Source organism: Apostichopus japonicus, chromosome 17 (assembly GCF_037975245.1).
Source record: "Apostichopus japonicus isolate 1M-3 chromosome 17, ASM3797524v1, whole genome shotgun sequence".
In the NCBI taxonomy this organism is placed as follows: domain Eukaryota; kingdom Metazoa; phylum Echinodermata; class Holothuroidea; order Aspidochirotida; family Stichopodidae; genus Apostichopus; species Apostichopus japonicus.
In genome coordinates, this window is record NC_092577.1 from 30302344 (window position 1) to 30321625 (window position 19282).

The 19282-nt window shown below is 36.5% G+C and overlaps 1 protein-coding gene across 2 annotated transcripts in view; it reads right to left on the reverse strand.

The window, feature by feature from the left end:
- The window catches only part of LOC139984800 (potassium voltage-gated channel subfamily KQT member 1-like), a 221165-nt gene that overhangs the window by 177361 nt on the left and 24522 nt on the right, over positions 1–19282 (reverse strand). The window contains exon 2 of one of the 2 annotated variants that reach the window (XM_071998858.1): positions 1909–1994. The exons of the other annotated variant lie outside the window; for it this stretch is intronic. The gene's annotated coding sequence lies outside the window, so the exon portion shown is untranslated. The remainder of the gene's footprint in view (positions 1–1908; positions 1995–19282) is intronic. 2 annotated transcript variants of the gene reach the window in all.

Here is a 19282-nt window from a genome sequence, read left to right on the forward strand (position 1 = left end):
AAAAACAATTATATATTGATTTGATGCATTTATGTCTTCGATTCTTTTAAGCTTTAAACAATCTGTTTACAGATTTTCTTTTTTCGTCAGTCAGTATTTCAAAGGCTGCAGACACCTCCCCCTTCCCCCTCCTCCCCCCACCTACAATTAAGTTAAACATTGGTGCATGTGCTGCATTTACAGGACAATACTTTCGTTATAAAGAAAAGGAGACCACCAAAGAAAATGAGGAGAAGACAAGAAAAGCAGGCGGCAGAAATTCTTGCATTCTGATTGGACGGGATGGCAACTGGGGACGATGTGGGGTTCATGAAATAATAAAAATAAATGAGACTTACATAGCACCAACTCAGTAGACAAAAGTCACTGCGCAAGGCGCTTCACAAAGAAAGCAAAGCAAAAAAATTCCTCTCTTGGTCACAGTACTAAAGCTAGTTCGACTCTCATATTATTTAAAAACATTCATATATTCATACATCACCACAGACTACAAGCCAACAGTAATGTTCCATGGGGTAGTAATAGTTTTTCACAACGTTTACTTTTCTTTCTATTTTGTTCTATTATTTCTTTGTTTTTACACCAAATTCTTTTTAAAAATGACAACATCTGTAACAATGTCTACCTCCTTGAATCATTCACCAGTCAGAAACAGCCACAAGAGGGCAGCGGCCCGGTGCTTTTACTACTACGTCAACTCCACAGTCTACTGACCTCTGCTGCCATCTTTCAGCCATGTGAATGACAGGTTCACACTTAACCTTTCCCAGCAATGGGTAAATGTTTTACATTTCATTTCCAAACCAAAGTATATTATTTGAAATTGCCAACGAGAAACATGATACTATTTTTTTTCTTTTTCTTCTTCTTCTTCCCTCGGTTAATATAAAACAGGAGCCTGAGGACATGTTAGGGGTATTTAAACAAAGAATTGCACTTTTGCCAGAATTTTACTTGTAAAAACCGATGCAAATTAAACAAACACTTATAAACTTGGTGCCAGAGTGCATACTAATACAGAAGCACAGATCTGTTTTTTAAACTCTTCCGTGATACGTTTCTAAATCCTTGGGATTGACGCAGCCTCTGCTGGGGGGGTAGGGATTGGGGTGGAGAAGGTATGATGGATCAAACATGACTGTATAATCAGGGTTCAATTATAATATGCGGTATAATTAAACTAAATGCATAAAGACCTGATTTACTGGCTTGCAAAAAACAGGACACACAAGCTAAGTTTTCATTCAGGATTGTATTTATTTTTTTTTTTGCTAACATTTGAGAACCATGCCTCCATCATCAGTAAATACTAGACGGATGGACGGACGGACGGGCGGGCAGGCGGGAGAGCGAGCGGGCGGGCGGGCGAGCGGGCGGGCTGGTGGATGGGTGGATCTACTGAAAGGGTAACAAAACAAATGTTTTTCTTTCCGACTGCACGTATGTTGGAGGTTACAAAAGTTTTCACATTATAGTTACGTGGTGTCCATTTCACCCTCACAGAAATGGAGTATACACCTCAAAGAATGACATATATAGTTGGGATTACTTTCTTCTACTCTACCACTGTCAAAATCAACTTTGACTGGAAAAACAGGGGCAAAAAGATCATTTTTTATATTAGATATTAGAATATTAGATAATTGGACTAACATTAAGAAGAACAACTTCAGGGCTTCAATGGGAAACATGTTAAATTTCTTATCTCATGCAATCACTGTTATGTCTTCTCTAAGTGTGATTAAATAAATTTTCAAAATAGAATTGTCTGAAATAATATACACTTAGTACAAACTGGGACTCTTACACAGATCTTTTACCCAGATCTCACTTCAATTGCATATTTCCTTGAGGCTGTTCAAATTCCTAGTCCCAAATATTAGCTTGCTACAAAATTGCTAGACTTACTTTTTCAAAACCACTCCCCTGAGGATGTCGCACTCTTAGTTATTCCCAGACATGAGGAGTTTTAAATTATCAACAGAGAAATGTCTCTGTGAAGAAAAAACAAAATGCTCAGAAGGTTTGTGGTAAATTTTCCTCGGTTAAGTTTCAGTATGGGTGACCATTATTTCAATTTCTAGCAATTAATGCTAAAAATTGGTCCCAAATAGGCAGATGCATTTACATCTAGTATTCACGACCCTACCATCCCCCCCCCCACACCACCCCCCTCCATGAGACTTGTCACTTAACTTGGACAATTTAATCCTTCAAAACGTAAAAACATTGTTTGCATCTATTTTCTACAGTATGCTCAAATCATACATGTCAAAGTTACATCATGTACAGTGGGAACTGTCTATGAAAAGCACAGGTAAGATTAATTTATACGTTTTAAATTTAATTATGTAAAGTACTCATAGGGCAACAGGTTGGTGGTCCCATTAAAAAAAAAAAAAAAACCTGAAAGTACAGAGAGATGATGAAAGGCCTTTCAATGACACCAAATCCAGTTTCCCATCCCAAATCTTCCCCCTCTCCCCTCTTCCTCTTCTTGTGCCACCCTCCTGTCTGCAATCTTTCCCCTCCCCCCTCACCCTCTTCCCTCTCCCCTCCCCCTCTCCCCTCCCTCTCTCCCCTCCCCCTCTCCCCTCCCCTTCTCCCTCTCCCCTCTCCCCTCTTCCTCTTCTTGTGCCACCCTCCTGCCTGCAATCTTTCCCCTCACCCTCTTCCCTTTCCCCCCTCTCCACTCTCCCCTCCCCCTCTCCCCTCCCCCTCTCTCCTCCCCCTCTCTCCTCCCCCTCTCCCCTCCCCCTCTCCCCTCTTCCTCTTCTTATGCCACCCTCCTGCCTACAATCTCTCCCGTCTCCCCTCTGCCTTCTCCGCTCTTCCTCTTCCTGTACCACCCTCCTCCTATCATGGAGGTAAAAACTGTTTTTACCTCCATGCTCCTATCTACAATTTCACTTAACGTTGATGTTCTCTCCAAGCTTGAACACATGCAGAGCATTGAATATTAACTACACAGTGTCAGTTTCCAAAATTGCAGAGCCTGACGCAGCTTGCATTCTAAGATACAGATCTGTCCTTTTTAAGATGATCTAAAAGAACAATTTTTTTTGCACAATCGGATCACAACTTGACCATGAAAATTCTGCGATATCGACAACAAGCTGAGAGAGCCTCTAGCAGCTAAATCCTAATGCGTACAATATTTATGTACAAGAAACAAAAAGAAAATGGATATTTTTTTTGTTTTTTTGTCTTGTCTTGCTGTGAAATGGAATTCCAAAAGGGCACATATTTTGTACAGTTAGCGAGGTGCGTAGGTTTATCAACACACACATATATATGATCGTCATTAACACAAGTAGTATTATAATCAGAAGAGTACTTTCCTTATTCACAGAATGAAGAGAAACCACCGAATTTGTAAGACTAAATTTGTCATCTAAGGGATGACTTGTATGATATGTTATATAGGCCAAGAAAAAAAAAAGACATTTAGAAACCAATTTGAGTGTTAAAATGTCTTATATTAATATTGTTTTCGAGTAAAAAAACAATTATTTATTATTTTATTTATTATATATATATATATATTATATAATAAAATTTATTATTTATTTTATAAATAAATGTTTTCAAAATAATGTTTTCCTAACTATTCTGGTTAATGTCAGATAATTTAGCTCTTAAAAATATTTGAAATCTTGCTCTGGAAGGCTCCTTTAAGGCTTTTGATGAGTAAAATGTATCAGCTGTGCAGGCCTTTAATAATGTCAATGTTAATCCATTGTTTTATTAATTTAAATAGAGGATGACTTTAGGCAGAATTATTGTCTTGATTATGTCATAGTCAGACAGGAAAAAAAGACAAATTTGAGAGCTAATTTCAATGTTCTGTAAGTAGACATTGAACATGGATGTATTATATATATATATATATATATATATATATATATATATATATATATATATATATATATAAATATATATATAAATATATATATATATACTGTATATATATATATGTGTGTGTGTGTTCATCTGTTGAACTCTACTGTATGTCAATGCCCTTGAAAACATAAAAGAGGAATGACTGCTTGGGGAATATTCAAGCCTCATTCTTTTAACTAGTGCCAACAGTTTTTTTTTTTTTTTCGCTTTTACTATTTTGTGAGACAAGAAAAGTTGCAGTGAAATAAAAAAAGGAGAATTGAAAGAAAGAAATTATTCCAGAAAGACTTGGATTTCTTTGTTATAATACATGATAAATAATGTTTCTTTGTTACTTCAGTTTTAACTCAATATCTTGAGTTATGAGTTTCCTGCAAAGTTATACAGTAAATGAATTTATTTAAAACATAAGCTAATTTACATACTTGTAATTAACCTTTTATGCTGTTGTATCAGTTGGAATAAGACGGACGGACAGGCGGACGGACGGACGGACGGACAGAATAAGGTATTTGTATAGCACACCTTCTGTGAGATAACAGACATGCACAATTTGGCCAATGAGAAACAAGTAAATATACAAACAAGACCTTACACATTATAACCTTATTATAAAATTCAATGCTATTAAAAAAGATGTATTGAATCAATCAATCTTGTCGGTCTTATAGACTCAAGCAACAGCTGGATTATAACATTTTCATATATCTTATGTTTCCTCGAAAAGTCAAGTACGGCTACTGTCATTTCCATCAAACTCTGACAGAATCATCATTAAAAACTAAAAGAACATGAATACTCTGGTACGTATCCAATGGATAATTTGCATATACATGGGCGGCAATCATGAGGGGACGGGGGGACATGTGCCCCCCAATATTTTAGGTGGGGGGATATTGTATCTAATATCCCCCCCCCAATATTTGGTGGCATAGTTTTTTTTGTGGCTATAAGAGCATATTTTTTTATGATATCGCTTGTAATTTCAAAATAGAAAATGCTTAGATGCCACTTACAAGGCCTGGGAAGTGCCATTTCCAGCGATCTAGGAGGCATTTTCAGCCAAAATTTTCTTAAAAATTCAAAATTTTCGCGCCAACTCATGGTGGCGCCACGCTTAGATAGTTTGCCTACAGGCTTCGCCCCTCGATCCCTTCGCAAATTCCTCGCTATGCGCCTGTCTAACCGTGTCACAATTTGTTACTAAATATCACCAAAAAACGACAGACTTTCACCGAGAGAAGTGTTTACTTATTTTCGAAATGAATAAGCTAGACGGACCATGGACGCAGATCCTGGTGGGGACAGCGGGACGCGTCCCCACCAACTTTTTCAGTGGGGGGGACATGATATACCGTGTCCCCACCAATTTGCCTTGACCAAACACTGCATTGCAAAATTCCCTGTAATGAACTTTGGCGCAGTTTGATCCAGCATTGTGCAAATGACCTTCAGCAGTTCTCACTTTATTACATTTATCCACAGTTGTTAAATTTTGGAAGGAAATCGCATTTGCGGCAGTCTATAATTGTTTTCTGGGAGAGGACCCAGACCCATCATATACAAAAGTCTACTTGGATTATTTGTCCCCTGATTTTTTTCTGCAGACTTCCATGTGTTTCCCCCAACTTAAATTTCTAAGCCATGAGATCTCAAATTTAAGGAGGTTTTGGAGCATTATTGGGTCTGGGAAGTGTTTTTTCCGGCGATCTGGGAGGTATATTTGCCCAAAAAATTCTTGTACGCTACGTACAAACCAATGGTCGCGCTCCGCTTAGATAGTAACAGAGAACAGATACGCGTCCCCACCATTATCCAAGACTGATCTGCGCCCATGAGACGGACCGCGTCTGTAATGAAATTTGGTATATATACAAAATATCACGAAACGCGCTAACAAATTTGGGGATGTAACTGCTACGTGCCTGCACCCAAGCAAATGTACCCCCCAATATTTGAAACAGATCGCCGCCCCTGTGCATATATATAGCCTACCCTTCCACTCTGACATCTCAAACATGCATTTCTGTCAAACGCTCCAACGATAAACACATCCGTTAGAGTAATAATAAGCGTGTTTGCTTATAAATCTCATTCCCTCATCTCCATGGCCTATTAATTAGTATGTGTTCCACGTGTTCCCAAATGTCAGTTAATTCTTTCAGATGAAACAAGAGGGGCCATACATGTAAATACAACATCTTATAATCATGTTCTCTTACGTCATGTTACGGGGCAAAACCAACAAGTGACCGTAGGGAGCGACTCACGTTCGTCGAGAGATAAACATGTGACATTCCGAGACTCCGAATTTGCTTTTCCGCGTAGCCTGCTTGTAAATCTTCCGGAAACGATTAATGAGTAAAGTTAATCGTTAATTTATCAATACAATCATATGTAAATGTCAATCAATCAGTTAGTGGGAGATTAATTGAGACAGTGGTTTTGTCTAATTGGGAGTGAGATAGACTTGCACTTTGATATCTTTGGCCTTAAGCCCCAGAGAAGTTTGTTATAAAGCTGTCTGTGTTAATAGTCGAATAAATCCTGGTTCTCTATCCTAAACCTACTTATAATTGTCTGCCTCGCTCTGCATACTCCCTACATCGCCGGAAATGACCCTTTCCAACACACTGATCATGGAGTGGCATATAACGTACACTGCATGCCGACTTAAACTTTGGTGTTTATTACTATTTCAGCCACTGCACGTGGCGTATCGTCTAAAAAATAGATCGAAAACCCCGTACAGTTCTTGGAAATAGTTTCGTACACAAAGGTGCCGATAAATTAAAGACCGCCGTTAGAGCATTTTGTCAGAAAATTACACCAACAAAATGTGACAAATGTCAATAGGTAGATGAGAGCGCAATAAAAAAGTCAATAATCGCAAATAAGTTAAAAGTGGTAAAGAGCTGAAAAGGGCGCCAGCAGTCCATTCGAGTCCGTCAGGGGGGCATCCGGCCCCCCTGACTGTATGGACGCTCCGCCACTGCTTTTCGGAGATGTGAGACATAACGGAACAGTTATAATAGCCAGATCACAGATGAACAGTCTACTGTGTCTCCAAAACCCCAGAAGCCTGGGCTAGGAACAGGGGGGAGGGGGGTATCAGTAGAGAGTAACAGGGAATAATTTACCGTTCAAAGTTTGTATAGCTGTTTTGAAGTCCCCCACCCCTCTAAAAAATCCCTCATCTCTATTCTGTCACCACTCCCCCTATACCCCAGTCCCAATACATTCATGCCTTAACTTCATGGATTATCAAAACTATCAACTATTGGAAGATACTGTCAACAGTCAAATTCATTCTATTTACATGTTCATATAATTAAGTGTGCTGAGTAATTAGTTTTCACATCTGCTTGTTTGTTTGTATGTTAGGTAACCCTGATGAGATCTACCACCATCATCCTCAGGTAAATGTTTCTAGTAATTGTAACTGCCTACAGATATAACATATGACATGTCAAAAAAATGTTCTTTCTCCACCGGTTGTCGCAATTAGTTTGATGAATCCCTTCAAAAATACTAAAATGTAAAGAAAAAAAAAGAGGGAAAAAATATGTGTATAGTCCTTGATAGCAGAGCTCAACAGACACGCGTACTTGTACAGATGGAATTAAATTCACTAATCCGTTAAAATGTTATCAACAGTATGACCTTCCCGATCGGTGAATATGTTTCACTGTCAATATTTCCATCTTGTTTCTTTCGCTTACATTCAATCTTTTGACAAAACAGTTCTGGGAATTAAGTGAATACGTCTGATTCATAAATTCGTTAATATAATGGCCCTTAGGAAGTGTTTTTATTTGTTTTAAGCAAAATATGTTTTGGATGCCAGAATAGTTGACAAAATCCATGAAAAGTAATTTTATGACACAAAAGTTTAGTTATTTAAAACTACTTCTGATTAGTTTTACCTGCAGCAGTTTTTTATCCTCTTTTATCAGATAACTTCCATTATTTGGTCATCTTATTAAAAGTAAGGCTTTCACGTATTGATCCATTTACTTCTCTGTAGGAAAATTCTGTAGCTGTTTTCATTTCAGAAGTTACTGCGATATTGTTGGAAGGGATTTACAGTCAAGAGTCCCAAGCAGTTATGGAAAAGCACTTACTTAATACCCAAAAAATAAACAAGAAAAAACATTAGATTGAACATCTGCAAATGGGAAGAATTCTTATTCATCTTAATTCTTAAGCCTACAAAACCGTGCAACAAAAACTTGGAACCTTCTAACGAACGATTTAAAGAGTAAAAAGTCAGTCACATCCTTTAAGAAGTGGTTTTGTAAGGAAATAATAGCTAGTTACTGACTAAAACTAAATTATACCTGTATGTAATTACTATATATATATATATATTGAACATTTAATTTGTACTTATATTTATGTATATGTATTTATACACATATATATAAATTTTTCTTTTCTTTTCTTTTCTTACTTCAGGGAGTCTTCCACATTGTTAAGCTTTTAAGCTTTATGGAAGACGTCCCTCCACTTTGTACTTTTGTGGCAAAACAAATAAATAAATCATAGAAATATTTCTCCAAAGAAACAGATCATCTAGCTGCTACTTAACCTTTTTTTATTTTTTATTTTTGGACTTTTAATTACAAATGGATTTTTTTGGGTGACAAACAAAGTTAAATTTATATTGAAGACTAAAATATTCCTCACTGCTTGTTGAAATTCCCATCTCAATATCTTGCCCGTAACTTGAGATATGGTTTGATTGAATGGACTTTCTTGTTCTGACTTGTTTCTGTACTTAGAATTTCATTAAAATGTTTTTCTGGTGTTTTTGTAGAAATAAGAATTTCTTTCCCTTTGTGGATAAATGATTGACAATTTTTGAAGAAAAAAACCAACCAAAACATTTTCAGTTGAATTTCTCCCATATTGATACATAATCCATTCTACTGTTGCCAGATGCATTATTTACAAAATATCGCAAAGTTTGGAGGAAAAAAGCCCTCATATATCTGTGCATAAATAATGCCATAAGCATGTGGTTTTCATCTACTTTACTGTTGCCAGATGCATTATTTGCAAACTACAAAATGCATGTAGTCTTGCCTAAAGGCTTTTCAGTAATTGTGCATGTAAGCATGCAACTTTGGCCACCAGAAAATCCTTTGTAACTCAGGAATTTTCTAAATGAGCTAAAATTACCACAATGTTTCAAAACATAATTTATGTTGTAGGGCCTTATGTTATGTTCACAATAATTTATTGAAGTCTTCATTAATATTATCTACAGCATCAAACAGTCCTGCCATTTTCTTTCTTTTTTGTGTATCTCTTTAAATTTTCATTCTCCCACCCAGATTCCTATCTGGAACGCTCCTTTAATGCTAAATCATCAGCACAGACCTAAAATGTCAACAACATTAATCAATAATTTATTATATTAATCTCTAATAGCTCAACCAACATATGTTCTTTTAATTGAATCCAGTTGAACAAGACAGCATGACCATAGATGACATTCGTCACCTTGTATTTGTCCTTGAACACTCTGTGATTCATTTTAAACTGTAAATGTTATTTGATTTTATTAAACTGTTTAATATTGTTCTCCGATGGAGTTTTGTGTTGCATCTGAGAAACTGACTTTGACGGTCTGTGTATTAGACTACATAGTCCAGCCACTTTCATTGATGTGCCCAAGATATTGAAAGGGACATTTCTCAAAAGTTAACTGTGCAATAGAAATACTACCAACGGACTACTAACAGTGTATATTCAAATGGTTGACAACGTATTAAAATTCCATTTTGAGCCCTTAAAGTCATCCCTTAACGACATCTATCATATACATCTTTCACTTACACAGAAAACAGGCACAAGCACATATAGCAGAAGCATTGAACGCAAATCTTTAAAATGTGATGATAAACAAGTATACAAGTATGCAAGTATACAAGTATACAATTACAATACCTTACCCTTCAAAGCCTATATAAAACATACAGAATACTTACATACTACATTAAAAGGATTTCTGCGACCAGAGTACATGCAACACCACTCTGAACCAGGAAAGGAATGAAGCATCACAATTATACGTACATATGCAAAGAAGGGATGCAGGTATAAAAGGTCACACCCCAAACACCATTGGGCGAGGGCAAGAGTGACCTTTGCCCGACCTCAACCCAACGGAAATTTCCCTTTCAAACACGCTTAGGGGAAAATAAATACATCAGCAACTATGACAAGCTGCATACCATGCTCAACAAAATGGAAGTCTTCTGTTACAGTAACCATTACAATATATCTCAAAAAGAACCTTTTTCTCCAGGATAATTTGCATTGGTGATTTTTTTTTCTTTCTTTCACATTTAGATGAAAACTTTCTCTCTTGTCTTTCTCCTACTCCATGAAACAGAGTGAGAAAGCTTCTGTTTTACTACTTTCACTCCGCTGTTTTTGGGGGGGGGGTCTTCTGGGATTTCCAACAAAAAGCCAATCTCCGCAATTCGGAGACATCGACTAGATGTGTTTCCATTCACCAGAGAAATTATTTTGGGTCCTGGGTTAATTGGATTTAACTTTCTATTCTAAATCATGTTGTATTAAACTGACAAGATGTAACCATGTATTACACTGCCTACTACGAAGTAACCTAGGTGACAAATATACCAAACACTGATCGGATAAAACGAACGCGACGTGACAGATAAAAACATCACAAGTTGGGAGTTAAGACATTCACATCAGAGCTAGTATATCTCTCCACCTCGGTTTTACTGATGGAAACATATCGCTAGCTACTGTAGTATGTGGTTGATTCATGGAATGTACAGCCAACCAATCTGATCTGACAATGTCATGAAAATTGATGTCTATACCCATGACAGTGAACATAGGTATACCGTGAAATATGATTACATGAGAATGTACAGCGTGTACCTGATGTGCAGAGGATGGAGAGATTTGGAGGTCATTTGAAAAGGCTAAGCTGACGAAAAAAATTATTTGATTCATAACACGACTACTAAATTTCATCAATTTATATCCCTGTAAACTGGTGAAAATTAATAAGAGATGTACATGTATATAACCTTATATTTCTCCGCGCTAAACCTAAGAATATCTAATAAAATCCAGAAAAAGAGGGGGTTTTTTTCTTCTCACAGTATCATTGAAATTTATGGGAAAATAGATCAACTTATAAAAAATAAAAAATAAATATATCAAAATAAACAGGATACTGAATAAATTACAATCAAAATTACCAAACAATAATTATGGATCAAGTAATCAGAGATGCCATCTATTAATTCATCTGGCCAATTTTGGTATTTTTGTTTTCTTTTTCGGTATAAGAATCGTTGATCATTGTAATATGAAACCTGACAACATGAACAGGAAGAGAGCTACATATTTATAGCCATTGACTATTTAATTGAAACATTGCTTTGTTTCGTAATTCTGCTGAATAATGTAATTTTGTTTATACTTTTATGAAAGCTGAAGCTAGGCTTTACCTTTATGTGAAGAGGATGATTAATGTACGTACATGTTCCTCACTTGTGACATGATGGCATTTCATAAGTCTGACAAACGCTGGAATTTTTGTGCTTAAAAATCACAACTGAATGAAAACTGTTTGGTTTTTAGCAGCTGTATCTCTTCATTTAAAGTACATCCCATATTCGTCAAACCCGGCCACCCCACCACCGCAGAAAAGTCAGTGGTGATGTAACAAAAATAATTTCCAGCCCCGGAGGAAAGAAATTTGTCCAGTCACAAATTAGGTGATTAGATGAAGACTCTAGCTGCTTAAAAAGTCTGTGCAGTAAAGAATCTGATCGATAAGATTAGAGACCGCAGGAGTCGTTTTGAATCTTTCTCTTCTTTACCCTCGCAGGCATGCGAATTAAGCTTCTTTAAAACCGGTCATTTTAAATTTGGGGTTTCATTTATCAGGTTAAATGCTGTACGGAGAGTTCGTCTGGGCTTTTTCGATCCACACAACGATGGTTTAGTTATAATGTGTCAGACCTGTACATCTGGTAGTGTTATTTTGAACGTTTAGCTGCATACTACTACCAAGATCAAAGTCAATTCTGATCAAATAAACAGAAACTTAGAAAAGGATCACCAACGAGAGAAAATGGTAATTAAGAACTTATATACAGTACGTATCACAGAATGAGATCTATACAGAAAGAGAGACGGTTATATCACTGTATAGAGCAGGGTGGATTTTACACAGCGGGTCTACAGTCTAGAGCTTGAACGGAACAGGAGATACAGTGAGGAATGTAAACATATAGAGCAGGGTGGACTAACATTAGAATTAATACCATTTACTGCATGAATGGCTTCCTGCTGAATTTCCGATCAAAAGTTAAGATCCTCTAAGTTTTTGTTTTATTAACTGTTTCACGATATAACTCCGTATTTATCCAACCGAATTTAAATTTACCCTTTGGTACAACAATTTGCAGTATGCATTTTTCCCCCAATGAAATGCCTGCTCTATATTGTACATCCCCCAGAACAAAATACCTGTATATAAACCTCTCAGTGATCTAAGCCTCTAGTATGCAAGACCTACCTGTAGCTCCTGCCTCTGTTCAAGTTCCATAATGAAAGCCTCAGCTTGATCAAGCTAAAAATACACCTATTTCATATTGCTGTGAATAAATTGCATTTTGTTTCCATTGTAAAGCGCATCAGAGAATGCTCGGCATATTTTTGTATCGTAAATAAATGTATTATTCTCGTTCACTATTATTATTTACTATTATTATTATTATTATCGATCAATTCTGATAATCGGCGAAAGCTCAAAGCACTCCCGTTTCATTCACCCCATATAGTCACCTCACTCCACTCAGCTTCCCTCCTTATATCCTTCTTCACATATCTCACCCTGTTAACCTATAAACCCCATTTATCCCCCTCACCCCATCCCTACCCTTGTCAAGATGTACAATAATTTTGCGAGTTTCACCCCATATAGTCACCTCACCGAGTCCTCACTCCACTCAGCTTCCCTCCTTAATATATATCCTTCTTCACATATCTCACCCTGTTAACAAATAAACCCCATTAATTTCCCCTCCCCTCCCCCCTCATCTCAACCCTTGTCAAGATGTACAATAATACTGACAAGTTTCATCCTATATAGTCATCTCACCATGCCCTCACTCCACTCAGCTTCCCTTCTTAATATCCTTCTTCACATATCTCACCCTGTTAATCTATAAACCCCATTTATCTCCCCTCCCCTCCCCTTCCCCCATCCGTACCCTTGTCAAGATGTACAATAATATTGACAAGTTTCACCCCATACAGTGTAGTCACCTCACCCAGTCCTCACTCCACTGAGCTTCCCTCCTTAATATATATATCCTTCTTCAAATATCTCACCCTGTTAACCTATAAACCCCATTGATTTCTCCTCCCCTCCCAGGCCCACACCCCCATCCCTACCCTTGTCAAGATGTACTGTACAATATATTTTACAAGTTTCACCCCATATAGTCACCTCACCCAGTCCTCACTCCACTCAGCTTCCCTCCTTAATATATATCCGTCTTCACATATCTCACCCTGCTAACCTATAAACCCAATTTATCTCCCCTCCCCCCACCCCCATCCCTACCCTCATCGATATACACAATAATATTGACTAGTTCATTAACTGTCCTACCCTGCACAATATATACAATATATATATCCAACTTGGTCCTGATATAAACACAGACACTGTGAATGTTGCATTTCACACCTTGTTTTTCCCCTCCTTACATCTGTATTAATGTAATATTAATTAACGCACCCACTGTCTGTCCGATACAGCGCTAGTAGATCTATATAAAGGTCTTTGCAACATTGCAAATTGACAATCGCACAGTACAGATAATACGACCCTCTGGAGATCAGAAGACAGTCCCCACGTGAGCAATAAATCACAAATTCATCCTACATGCTTGCGTCATTAGCAGTCTATCAACATATTGACACAACGGATAGCATTAAATGCTTAACATTTACAACTTAACCGTAATGTTTCTATTTGCCAAAAAAAAAGCATGTGTTTGGTGCATGGTACACGTATACATATGGAAGACATCACACATATCTCAGTGTATATTAAACAATAATTCTATTATCAATTAGTGTGAGCCATTCGTGACATTTATTATTTTGCATATTCATCTTATTTAATATCCAAAACCACACTATCTACCATTCCCTTCTTCTTTCATTAACTCAATAAATGTGTTGTGTTAATAATTTGTTCAGGTTTTTTTTTTTTTTTTCCCCTTTTTTTCAGATTTTATATTTATGCAGTTTCATTTCAATAAACTCCCAACAAATTTTCTATAAAACAGATTGATATGGAATGTGAGCGACCAATTTTATAAATCGAAATAGACGTATAGAGTTATGCTTTTTGATTTAATTCCTTCCTTTTTTTTCGGTGAAGAACAAAACAAGACGGGATGGGTCCTTGATATCCATGATTGTAATCTACCTCTGTGAGGATACCCGATAGTTTGGGTAAATTGAGATATTTCGGGAGTTAGCGACGACGAGACTCAACAAGCTCTCCGTATGGTTCCATTTTTTGCTTTGCATTTTTCATCAGGTTAACGACACTCATCCCTGCAGGAAAGGAAGAGAGCGAGGCAAAATCTCCTGCATCGCTACTTTCACTCAAACCAAACATCACACAACGAATGATGAAGTCACAGTATAGGGGAAGAACTTGCAACATTTCCAAAAACTCATCTGCGACATTGTGGAACAGTTTATCGGAGGAAGCTAAGTGTGCCAAAAATATAGATGAATTTAAAAAACTAGTCAAAACCTTTCTATTTAGATCTGCATTCCATTAACTGTGTTTTCCATACTATATATTGTCACATTTTACAACGCATTTTCCATTTTGCGTTTTTGCGTTTATAGCGCTTTTAAATTTAAAATATTTTCACATTTATATATATTTTAAATTTCAAGAATTTGTTTGTATCATTTTCGCTTTTACATTTGCAGTTTTTATACAATTTATTGTCAGTTGGTATTTAACAAATTTTCTACCCTTTTTATAGCTTACATTATCGATTTATATTTTTGTATATCATGATTGTTTGTATTTTACTGTAAAGCGCCTTAGAGCAATTTCTGATTGGATAAGGCGCTATAGAAATTTTGTATAATAAATAAATAAATAATAATAAATAAAATGAACGATCAAATGATAACAAGAAATTTTGTGGGGCACAAGCTTTTCTACATTGCTTTAAATGGTCTGTAATTCATTAAAAAAATCATAAGTACATTGATATTGTTTATATATTCCATAAAATTATAACCCGAATCCAAAACCTCCCCAGCAGAATCATGAGTATTGACATGTTTGTATTCCATATAATTCTTTTAGTTTTATAGAATGAGAGGTTTTTCAGTTTATGTGTGAATATTAAGACTTGACAAAACAGTTAACATAATGAACAAAATCAAAATCCCCCTGTCAAAAAAATGGGCAATTCCAGCAGAGTCATGAGTATTAAATGTTTGTATTCCATATAATTCACTTAGTTTAGAAGAAGACGTTTCCAGTTAAATATAACTTGGGTAAGATTGACCATAAAGTTAAAACTATGACCAAACCCAAAATCTCCCTTCAAGAAAATGGACAATTCTAGCAGATCACCCTCTCATGGATATTCAAGGTTTGTTGCATCACTTAAAATGGGAGAAAACGCTTACTATTATACAAAGTGTTCAATGTAATTATGCTACAATGTATTAATTGCAGGAAGAAAACACTGTACAACATGGAACCAAAATTTGTTTCTTATCAGGTTGATGGAATTTAGTTTATTTAACACAACATTTCAGTAAAAAACATCTTGTTTAATTTATTTACATGTCCTACAGATAGTATGACTAATCCATAAAAACAAGGAACAAGATGAACAATTTATGTACATAGGTCTTACGTGGATAAACAATATAACTTATTATACACCAGTTACCGTTAACGAAGTGACTAATACCTTTGTTTATATGCTACCTTACACACTGACACGAGCCTTGCAGCCTCTCTTAGGCGGCAAACGTCAGTGGTTCTCAGAAATGATTAAAAAAAACCAGGTTTGAACAGTTATCTAAAAAGCATAATTTATACATTTATACAGTCTTGTTTTGGCCTAATTTCCCATTAGAGTAATTGTAATCATATTTGGGGACATTGTTGGGGATATTGTTGGGAAGGTTTGAAACATTCAACAACAACAAAAAAAGGTTCAATAATCCTGTCAAGAAAAAAAGAAGATAAAACTGCCTGCATAGTTTTGATGTTTAAATGCTGTTTCATCCATTAACTCACTGGTGTAGTGTGAACTATAAATAATAAACAAAACAAGAGCACAGCTGTAACAATTTTACTGGATATATCCATCGACTGATGTCCAGCTCTTCTATCATGATTAAATTTCAGTATGAGAGGATGATGGGTGAGGGGGAGGGGAGACGATGGGGAGGGGGAGACGATGGGGAGGGGAGACGATGGGGAGGGGGAGGGAGGGGCAGGGAGGGAGAGGGGCAGGGACGTGGAGAAGGGAATGAGTGATGGATGATGGACGAAGAAGGAAAGACAGATTATGGGCAAGAAGTAGCAAACCTTGGCAAAAATGATGGTAGTTGGGGGATGGTGGGGGGGCAGGTGGGCAGGAATGGTGGAGGAGGCGGTTGGCACTTCACATTTTGTTTTTCTTTCAAGGATAAATTTAAAGATTAGACTAAAAATATATATGTTAAGTGATGAAATTATGGTAGATAAACTATAGTGAAAATCCAAAACTCATTCAGTACAAAAAACAAAAAAAAGAGTCAGATACAGTTAGGATGTACGTCAACCCATTCAATTTTGTTTTTTCTGTTTTTGGCAACAGCAGTTTAAACATTAGTAGCTCTTTAAAAATCCCCACGAAAGGGAATAATCTAGTTTAACAAATCTGTTCTCTGAGTCCAATGGATTTGATTTTCACTGAAATGAGCAATTAATCTGATTACCAGTTGGGTTTTCCCAGCTGGAACTTGTTTTTTATATCTGACATGTGTGCAGAAAGATCCATCAATCTTCAGCAACCAGGAATTATGTCTAATTTATGACCGAGGCTGATGTACGGTGTGGCAAAGCTTTAATAATACTTTGAGACTTTGTAAGTCATTTCTTGATATTGTAATATATCCTGTGACAATCTATTTTCTCCAATTAAGTGAAAAGGTTAATGGGATTTGGCATGTATAAAAACACATACAGTTTGGCTAGAGACAGGTACCTCAGCTACATATAAAGATTGATCTTCAAAGTGATGGGGAGGGGAGTAGGGGGGAGGGGTGTGAAATCCCAGAATTCTGTGTACATTGTCAGACTCAAAATGTTATGCTTAATGCCCTAATAAAAATTGCTTTTGGCAACTTCATGACTGAATGAAGAAAGGAGGATGGTGAGAAAAGGGATTAGGGAGATGGGGCATTAGAATTTACTTGCATCAACACATCTGCTATTAAATTAGTCAATATATATTACTGAAGTTCCTGAAAATGATTATTTGAGCTGGGATAAAAAAATTCAGTCACTCCGGATGTAAGGCTTAAATCATTCCCATTTGGTATTTCTTTTACTTTTTCCAGAAAATACTGATTGAACATCTTGAGCTGATCTGACGATATTCAGTAACTAAATTGTAATTTAAGGAATTTTTAATATTACTACTCCTTCATAATCCTTCATCAACCCACACATATCACAGCAGCCGAGATGAATTCAGTGGAAAAATGTGATGCATGCAAAAAAGCACATATTTGTCATAGAAGTGTTGGAATTACGATTTAACATCTGATGCCCTATTATTTCCGTTTCTTGAAATTGCACTTTGTAAATAGCTCTAACCAACCTATTTTAAGCACTTTATCCCCTTATGTATAATTAATTTGCAAATGTTGTAAATTGCAGACGATGATGGCCTTTAATGCATGATGAGCGGCTGCCCGCAAAACATTGAAAGTCAGATCTATTGCAGACTTCAATTAAGTATGTAATACCAAAGAACGCATTTTAGTGTCGTCGATGTTACTTAACTTACAGATATATACAGATATACAGATATACAGATATATAGATATATATAGATATATATATACAGATATATACAGATATATACAGATATATAGTGGGAGTGTTAGCTCAGTGGTTAACACCGGTGCCTTTCAATCATAAGGTCCCCAGTTCGAGTCGCTCCCAGATTAATGTATGTCGTCCAGTTACAGAGTTGTTACAGAGTTGTTGACAATTAACAATTCATAATCATGGACGTTAAATATGAATGTGAGAGACTGACTTCGGTCAGCTTGCGGCTTTGATAAGCCAATTAGGCTTCTTCGCGAGTTCCTGCTTGCAGGAGGATCTAATATACATACATACATATATACACATAGCGGCATAGCTGGATATTAATGTTCGTATCGTTTCATATCGTAAGCTTACCTTTCAGCTGGTTCTATGGTTTGAATAGTTAAAAATTACTTTATAGGCCACATAATATATTTTGATAGATGTTTGTAGCTGGACCACTAACAAACATTCCCTGGCTTCAGCTTGCGTTTCTTAATCACTCATGCTCAAATCATTTTTGAATCAAAACTACAATGCGAAATGTTTCCGGGAATGGTTTAATGAGGGCCGTATTGAAGAACTTTAGCATGCATAGACTCTGGACGTGCGACCTGATTAATTCACTTTGGCTTGGGCTTTGAGTACCATGTTTCTGTATGTTGCCGTGTTGGTCAAACCTAACCGTAATAGTAATTACCAACTGCAATTCCTTGTAGCAATCATTGCCGACTTTGCAATCAGCGGTCCCCATCACAATTTTGAAAGGTCGGTACGAGTGACTTCATAGTTCTCCCTTTTGGGAACCCAAAAATGATCATTTCAACATCTGGGGGGGGGGGGTGCTAATCAAGAGCAGCTGGAGTACTTTAGTCTAACACATGGGCCATTAGATCAGTTTCCCTAGCTGCTAAATGACAAAACTCCACACGCAGAAATAACATAAAAGAGTTTTATGGCCTCAGTTATTACATGTTTGTAACGCATAAATAAATTTGTGGAAGACAAATTGTGTTCAATGTCAACGATCCGGAGATTAGTAAACATGAAAGAACATTGTTTATGGTTGCATAATTCATATTTACCGACAAACGTATTAATATTTAGGAGCCACATCAGCCTTAAAGGAGCATTCCTGAGATTTTATAATATTTTAAAAACTGAGTAAACTTGAAAAACCCTGGGTAATGCAAATGAAAAGTTTACATATGATATTCAAGT